The sequence below is a fragment of the Fukomys damarensis genome, unplaced genomic scaffold, assembly GCF_012274545.1.
Source record: "Fukomys damarensis isolate Sample0158 unplaced genomic scaffold, DMR_v1.0_HiC HiC_scaffold_11, whole genome shotgun sequence".
Lineage (NCBI taxonomy): Eukaryota > Metazoa > Chordata > Mammalia > Rodentia > Bathyergidae > Fukomys > Fukomys damarensis.
The window spans coordinates 1,487,965-1,497,283 of NW_022900923.1; the positions used below are offsets into that span (position 1 = coordinate 1,487,965).

General features: G+C 39.6%; 1 pseudogene; it reads right to left on the bottom strand.

Moving 5' to 3' along the window:
- Positions 1 to 2,408: 2,408 nt before the first annotated feature.
- LOC104875089 lies at positions 2,409 to 2,902 on the bottom strand (annotated as a pseudogene).
- Between the last annotated feature and the right edge of the window lie 6,417 nt (positions 2,903 to 9,319).

Here is a 9,319-nt window from a genome sequence, read left to right on the forward strand (position 1 = left end):
CGCGCGCGCGCACGGAGGAGATATTCCAGACATCTGTGGGGCCTCCTTCACATCTTCTGTTGAGTGACAACAAGCACATGCATGGAACCACATGGGGAGAATTTACAGTATTAGATAAAAGAGCTCAGACTCCACTGCCTTTAAAGATAACTGAAGAGTTGTAAGTAAATCCTAGTAGGTCTTAGTAAAAATAACAAATGCTGAGCCGGGGATTTAGCTCAGTGGTTCGGTGGCCTGCCTAGCAAGTGCAAGGACCCGAGTTCAATCCCCGGTACCAAAAAACAAAAAAACAAAACAAAACAAAACAAATGCTATGATTGGTTACAAGAGGGAGAAAGTGACAAGAAACGCACACTTCTCTATAGGCTGACCTGCAGTGTTGCTCCCTGTGGGTCTCCTGAGGTCTCCTGTCTCCCTTCCCTCGCCCCAGAGTTTTGGCTTTTGTACCAATGTCTAGGAGGTGGCCCACCTTCACATGTCAGCTCTGTCCGGAGGCTGACAGGCAACTCTACATTCTCATTATAATCTTCAGAGTGGGAGCTGCTAAAGATAAATAGGCGTCTTGCTATCACCAGTTTTCTCATGAGTAAAACTGGGTGTGTGTGTGGGGGGGGATTCTATCCTGCCACCCAGTCAGTGCTAAAATGTGTTTTTCTCCAAGTCCTATGTGTTACATAGTTAAAGAGGAAAGTGAGGGTGGGTGGTGAAATGTAAACTAGGCCTTCATGAATGCACAGGAGTTAGAGTCTAAAAAAAAAAGGAAAGAGCAAATGAAGAAAGCGTAAGAAAAGTCACGGCAGGAAGTGTTCTATTCACAGGATGGTAAGGAAGCCCATTTCCCTAGAGTGAAAGGGCTCTGCTACAGTGGTACAGGACAATGTTGGTGACTGGGCTGGGTCAGATAATGAGGACCTTTGGAAACCAAGCCTGCGAATTTAGAATAAAAATATAGAAAGCTACCAGGCTTGGAGGAAAGGGTTGTATAACTGAAGTTTAAGCAAGGGTCCTGCTCCGAAAGCCAGGGAATACATGTGAGGCAGGGTCCACCCCTCCCCGAGGGGAAGTCCTGTGAGGCGAGCATGCTGCTGGGAACCAGTCACACTCAGGCTACGTCTCCTGCCAGCTCATACTGTTTGTCCAGCCCAGACAAACAGTCCATGTCCTATCGCACATATAATGAAACTCAAACATCTGAAATTGGTGCATGGGTGTACATACAAGTTCCTGTTTCCGGTTCCACCTCATTTACCTTGGCACTATTTTCACAGAAGTCAAATATTTGGTGCCTTGAGACAAGTGCAGAGCAACTTTTGGGGTGTGGCCCGTACACCTCAGTTTCCACAGTGCAGACTGTTAGGCTTTGTCCATTCGTCTTCAGAACTACTTCCTTACCAGGGAAACAGCGGAGGCAGGAATTGTAGTCAAAAGTACTGCCCTGGGAAGCAGAAATCTAACAGCATGACCTGAGACAGGCAATGAGCTTTTCTGTGTCTCAGATTCCTCAACTGGAGCATTGGGACCAAGATTAAGTCTTTTCAGGGTTCTTAAAGAAGCAAATGAGAAAATGCATAAAATTGCTGTTTATGTTGTTTAAATAATTAAACACAAAAATCTCAGGCAGTGACAGCCATACAGAAGACAGAAGAAGCAACAAAAGTCTTGGCCACCAATGGCTTCATCACCAAGAAGCCATTTTCAGGCAGTGCTCACCCTGAAACTTTTCTCTTCTCAGTAAAGAAAACAAGGCCTCTCACAGCCGCTCAGGCTGAGCTGGGAAGATCAAAGTGTCCCCTGGAGGAAACACAGAGGGTTGAGAAGGAGAAGACCTTTCCTCAGGGTAACACGCCTTCATGGCTGATGGAGACAAGGCAAACCTCCCCATCCTCTGCATTTGAATCTAGAAACAGCAGGACCACTGTGGAGATTGTACACAGTTGTGGACACTGAGCAATTACTGCAGGAAAAAAAAGTCTCTGGAATGAATATGAAAACTGATTCCTACCTAAATCCATGGGGAATGTGAAGTGGAAGTCATCAAAGGATCAGTGATGATGCCACACCCAAGTGAGGAAACTGAGATTCCAAGCATTACCTGACACTTGGCTTGTTCTCACTGATTCCCTAGAACAATGCTGTCCAATAGAAATAGTCATCAACTAAATGTATAATTTAAATTTTCTAGAAGTCATGTTTCAAAAGTGACAATGAAACAGGTGAACTAATTTTAATAATACATTTATTTAATCCAATGTATTAAAAATGTTATTTCAATTTGTATTCAACACAAAACATTAATGAGATAGTTTATATTTTTAGTCCATATAAGAATTCTTTGAAATATTTTGCTTTTGTTTGCTAATTTTTTAATTTTTTAATGGTGAAAATAATGTGTATTTTAAATTAGCCAGCTGGACTCAGTTTAGATGATCCCAATTTTGTTGGCAACATCCAAGGCATCATAATCAGGAGCCAGTAGAACATTAGCCTTCTTCTCTCCATCAGGCCTAATTAGGGTATTGACCTTGGCCACATCAATGTCATAGAGCTTCTTCACAGCTTGTTTGGTCTGATGCTTGTTGGCCTTGACATCCACAATGAACACAAGTGTGTTGTTGTCTTCTATCTTCTTCATGGCTGACTCTGGTCAGGGGAAACTTGATGATGGCATAGTGGTCAATCTTGTTTCTCCTGGGGGCGCTCTTCCAAGGGTATTTGGGCTGCCCCTGGAGCCGCAGCATCTTGGGAAGGCGGAAGGTGGATGATGTGCGGATCTTCTTCTTTTTGTGGCTGTGGACACCTTTCAGCATTGTTTTCTTGGCTTTCAAAGCTTTTGTTTTGGCTTCAGCTTTGGGGAGGGGGCAGGAGCCTCCTTCGCCTTCGGTGCCATCTTGGTAAAAAAACACTAATTTTTTTTGGATAGAGTCTCACTATGTAGTTCAGCCTAGTTTTGAACTTGAGGTAATCCTCCTGGGATTGAGAATGAACACAAGAGCCATACCGTGTATTTGCATATTATTTTATATATACTTATTTTAAAGAAAAACAATGCTGAAAATTGTGTTGTAGGATTTAAACTGTTTTAGGCCAAGCTCTCTTGCAACCTCTTCAGGAGAGAGAAAGAATAATTGAGACTACCTCAAAAACCTGAACTTTTTCTTTGCAGTCAGAGGATGAGAATTCTGTTGAGATACCTGAGTACTTCATTGCCATTTCAGATGGATCTGAAGCCTTTAATTAAAAAGTACAAGCTTCAAGTTCTTCCTCAAGCTCCTAAACTGCTCATGTTTTTATGGTTTCTTGGCTATCTTAAATACATTTACTTCTTGACAAGCATAAAATGATGAAACTTTACATTTAAATGGGTATTAAAACAATTTGACTTCATGAAACCTCTTATTCTTTTAGACAAAACTGTAGGAAACCAGTTGCAGTCAAGTAAGGGAATAGAGCAAGTAACTTGTTTACATAAATGTTTGCTGACCCAACAATATTGGCATGGTGACTTGGATCCTCTTATGAGTTACACAATATATTATATCCCTGACCATGACCGTGAAATGTCAGTAGCATCCTTCGTCCTGGCAACAAAAGAACACTCCCCCAAACCCCTTTTTGGAAAGTGTCGCCTTCCCAGTTTGAGATGCAACACTCGAGGCTTTTGGTGAAGTCTGTTCAGTTAACAAAGCACAGGCAGATGCAAATATTCTCTAGTCTGTAGTTTCTCTCATCAGCTAAAAGGAAAGGATTATAAAATCAATGTGTAAATAGCCAAAAGGAAAATAATCCTCAAGCCCCAAGGCCTCTTTGGTCCAAGTGGCTTTGCTGTACAGATTTTTTTTTTCCATCAAAAGCTAACACCACCTTTGTACCAGTCAGCTTTTTCCATCTCTGTGAGCAAATACCTGGGAAAAACAAATTAGAGCAGGAAATATTTATTTTGGCTTATGGTTTCACAGATTTCAGTCCATGGCCAGCTGGCCCCAAGACAGAAACAACATGGCTAAAGGGAAAGCAAGGGAAGCGGCTCACTTTGTGGCTGACAGGAAGCCAGGCAGAGGGGCAGAACCAGAGCAAAGGCAATGGGTAGCAGATAGAATGGCAAGGTCATGCCCCTATGCTCCACTTCCTCCAACTAGGCTCCACCCCTCAATGGCCCATCCAGCTTATTGACGAGGTTGGTGTCCTCACCACCCAATCCCATATCTAGTCTCTTGAGCCAAATCGATGGTCAGGATTGAGCAGTGCGATCTTAAAAGACGTCTCGCACCTCTGAGTTTATATTTCTGGCCTCTAACAGTAGTCTTACATTGTTCCACTCCCATATTCCTATACTTCTCTCTTCTGCCCTACCTTATTTTAAATCTAAGTTTGAATGAGTTACATAGTTTTCGCTTTGTGTTAACAGTCAGCTCACAGATTCAGTTTGAAATATCGGACTGGCTAGCTGTGGAGGGGTTTTCTTTCTTTCTTTCTAATGAAAGCACACGTTTTTAAGTGGGAACCTAGGGGAACATAGGTTGAGACTAGCATGTAGAGTTATTCGAATGGCAATTATAACTAAATAAATATACATCAGTTCACAGTAGCTGATCTCAATTACCCTATTATGGACAGCCTTCTCCCACATAGAACAGCAAAGTTCCTCATGACCTTGACATCTAGTAGTACAATGTATGCTGAAGTGTTCAGGAAAAGAAAGGCACAGTTAATGACTAATATAAGTGAGGTGTGAGGTGACATCAGTAGTTAATATTTTAGTAGCTCTCTTTTTAGACACAAAATCCACCACAAGTACAATTATGTATATTTAAATTGTACTTACGTTTGTGCATATGACAGATGTGCATAATCCAGCCAAACCTCAGTGTGAACATGGACATTAGTGGATAATTTAGTGCAAGTCTCAGCAAACTGTGACCCACAGGCCAAGTCCAGCCTCACAGCTGCTTGCTTTACTCTTTCCTGAAACAAGACTTGACTCATGCTGAAAATGAACAATACCAAACTTGACATGGTCAAAAGAACCCACCAGTAATTGACCTGCATGCCACAGGAAGCATGGTGTCCTTCAGAGAGCAACGATGGAATCTTGTAATTTTTTTTTTTTTTTTTGAGACAGGGTCTCACTATGTAGTTGAGACTGACCTGGAACTCACTGTGTAGCCCAGGCTGGTCTCAAACTCACCGTGATCCTCCTGCCTCAGCCTCCCGAGTACTGGGATTACAGGTGTGTGCCACTATGCCCGGCTGAATCTTGTAATCTTGTAAATGCCCAGAATACAGTTACATTTCATCAGAATGCAAAGAGTTAGAAAAATTAGACTCATAAGAGAAAAAGACAGGCATTAAATATTTGTGAGATCACTCTGTTGTTAGGATTAGCAGAAAAAAATTTAAAGTAGCTTCTATAAATATTTTCAAGAGAAAATAGAGAGATCCCAAGGACAAAATAGCATGTGAAATTAAAATTCACAAAATAGGCTTATCAGCAGTTTGTGAACTGCAAACTTCACAATTTAACTTGAAGATAGATCATGAGGGATTATTCAGTCTAAAGGCCAGAAGAAAAGAAATGAGTAGACTCAGTTACTGTCCACACCAGGGGGTCTTATGCACACACAGTTAAGGTCCTCGAAGAGAAGTTGAGGCATTATTTCATAGGCTAATGCAGTAATGCATTGATGCAATAATGGCTGAAAATATCCCAAATATACAAAAAAAGACACTGACAGATCTAGGAAACTCAGCGATTGCTAAAAAGGTAAATCACAAAGATAATTGTATCTAGATTCATTGTAGTCAAACTAATTAATCCAGTATGGGAAAATGTTTTGAAGGCAACCAGAGGGAAGTGACACATTACACTTGGCAAAAACAATTAAAGTGATAGCTGACTTATCAGAAACAAGAGATAAAAGGTCAAGGGGTTTACTGGCTAGAAGACAAAACTGTGAATGGAGAAGTATTCTCTATAATTGGAGGTAGAATAAGAAATAAAAACAGGAAATCCATTGTCAACACGCTCCACCCTAAGAAATATGAAAAGAAACTCATGAGGAAGAAAGATGATTCACCAGGTGGAAACAGTAATCTGCAGTGTTTTAAGTTACCCTTTGTTGTGTAGTAAATTTAGTGTAGTTTTTTGAGGGGAAGATTGAGACAGGGTCTCAGTATGCAGTTCAGGCTGGTTTTGAACTTACAGCAGTCAGTCCTCTTGCCTCACTCTGCTGAGTGCTGTGATTCCAGGCATGCACCATCACACTGGGCAATTTAGTGATTTAAAAGAATAGTCAATGATTATTTCTCCCTTTTCTGAAGCCTAGCAGACTCACTAGATGATTCTACTCTATGTCTTACTGTCCAGAGTCACTCACATGGCTTCCTTCAGCTGGAGAGTGGAAAGACCTAGGAGTTCCCAGATAGCTTGTCACACACCTGGTAGCTGAAATGCCTGGGACAGGCCTATTTCCCTCCAAGCATTTTAAATTATTCAGTAATCTAGCCTGACCTTATGTATTTTCCAATGGGATTCTAGAAGATAAGTGGGAGGAAATGGTTTCCTAACACAGAGTCACAGAATTGGTGCGGCACTGCTTTGCCATGTGTTGTTCATCAAGACAAGTGAAAAGACCAGCCTTGATTCACGGGGTGGGAAAACAGGCTTGCTTCTCAACGGGAGAGGCAGCATGAACATGTAGGGATGTGATGATGAACTCTTGCTAGTTATTTAAAAATATAATCCATCACAAAAAGGGAAGGAATGAAAAGTGCTGGAAATATTAAAATGTAGGTGGATATAAAAAGCAATAAATTTTTCCTCTTATAATCTGACATACATATGACTAAAGCAAAAATAAATAATGTATGTAGATATAATGTATATGACAACAGCACAAAGGGCTTGAGGTGGTATGTGCAACTATACTAAGTCTCTTGTGTTTTAAGGAAAATATTATAATTATAACTCTAATGGACCATAGCCAGCTAAGAACGCATATTGTAATTTCTGTAAACACTGCTAAAAGAATTTAGAGATATGCCTAAAGGCTTAACAAAGTAATTAAAATGTAACACTGAAAACATTAATTCAAAAGAAAGCAGGCATGATCATAGGAACACAAAATTAATGGAAAAAATTGAAAATGAAGAGCAAAACAACAACTAAATTCAACAGTATCAATGTTACTATTAATAAAAATGGGCTAAGCATACTAATTAAATAGATTGGATTAAAATAAGAAGTCCTAATTGATGCCTACAAGAAAATCACATAAAATTTTAAAAAATGGACAGGTTGAAAATAGAAAAATGGATAAAAATATATCATGCAGTGGCTATAATAATAACAGATGAATTTAACTTCAAGATAAGGTTTTTTATGAGAGATAAAAGACAATTCATAACAATAAAATGATCAGTTAAAACATTAGAACTATATTATACAATTGAGGTATCTCTATGCCCCCAAAATTTTAAAATGTGAAAGGTTGACAAAATGACAAATGCACATACTGTAGTTTGAATTAACGTTATTTCAATCATTGATAGTAACACTAAAGATCAGTAATAATATGGAAGAGCTGAACATACATATAAGTATACCCTGAATTTTGTCTCTGTATTCTTTCATTCTGTCTTCCCTCCCTCTAGGTATGTAGGGTCTAATCAGCCCCTGGCATCTACATTTCTCTGTGACATGTTTTTATGCTTTTTGCCAGTTTCCTTTCTTATTCATACCTTTACCTGTGCTGTAGACTACAACATGACTCTTTAAGCACTTGTGATTTTTCTCTCCTTTGGGATATTTTCTTCTACACTGGAGTTTAGAAAGCCTTTTGCATACTTCATTTTGTTTTCATTTTTGTTGTGCCACTTAAAAAAAATCTTGTTCATGCAATTATATATAATAGGGTTTTTTTTGTTGTTTTTGTTTTTTGTTTTTTTGGTACTGGGGATTGAACATGGGCCCTTGTGCTTGAGAGGCAGGCATTGGAACTACTGAGCCAAATCTGTGGCCCAATATTTTTTTTTTTTTTTTTTTTTTTGAGACAGGATCTTGCTACATAGTTCAGGCTAGCCTTGAATTCACTATGTAGCCCAGGCTGGCCTCAAACTTGTGGCGATTCTCCTGCCTCAGCCTCTGAAGTCCTGGGGTTACAGGCATGCATCACCACATCTGGCAATACAGTTGACTTTTGAGGCTCTCTTCTCAACACATTTTCTATCAGAATTGTTCTAAGAAAGGGAAACTATAAATAGGGCATATACAGATATTATTTCTTAATTTTGTGGCTTTTATCTATTGCTATCTAGAGATGTTTCAGAAATTTAAAGAAAATTAGAAAATTCTTTCCCATTCTCATGAAGACATGAATTTTTAGCCACATAAAAAACAGTTCTAATTTGTTTTGGTAAACATAACCTCATGCTAAAAGAAAATGTAGTCAGAACAAGCCCCTAGCCTGGAAACAAATGACTGTTATCTTGTGTTTTCTCAACCACTGCTCATCACGCAGGTTAGATTTTCCTGTAGTTACAATGGATTTGAATGAGGCCAAAGACTAATGGTATAAGAGCAGCAGAAGGAACTCCTTTTTGGTACCAGGGATCAAACCTGGGACCTTGTGCTTGTGAGGAAGGCAGCTGCACCACTTAGCTAAATCCCCAGCCAGAGAAGAAACTTTTTTGCAAGAGTGTGTATATCTTATGAAGAAAACAGAATTAAGCATCCATATGTAGCATTTTAAGAAACGTGTACAAACTCTCACTAGACTTATAAAATTTCCTCTCTGATACTGATTCTACTGAAATGGTTCCATCTCAGGGAGGAAATTCAGCCAGTCCTGAGAAAGTCTATGCCAGTTATGGTGAGGTTTTTTAGAGACAATGCCCAAAATGCAAACCAAAGCCCATTTATTTATCACAAAGTGCCAAAACTGCAATTAAATCTGAATACTGAGGCTTTAGTTCAGAAAAAACTACCTCATACATTAATATATTTTTTTTCTTAAAAGACAAACAGCACACATGCCATAGGTTTGCCACCATTGGCCTATGCCATTATTCAGTTACGATCAAAATTCTTCCTTGCAATGAGTTTAAAGCTGGGTCCTTTAGTTAGTGCCGGTTCGGTTCTCTGAGGGCATTAAAAATTAGCCCAGTCTCCTTTCACCTCCATTCTTCAAATCCTGGAGAACACATTGTGTCCCCACGTCTCTGAGCTTCTTTCTGGATCTTCTTCCCCGGAGTCTCAGTCTCTTTCGTTTCGCAGTGTTTAATCATCCTATTTTCTTCTTTTCATTTCACTTATGGTTGTCAA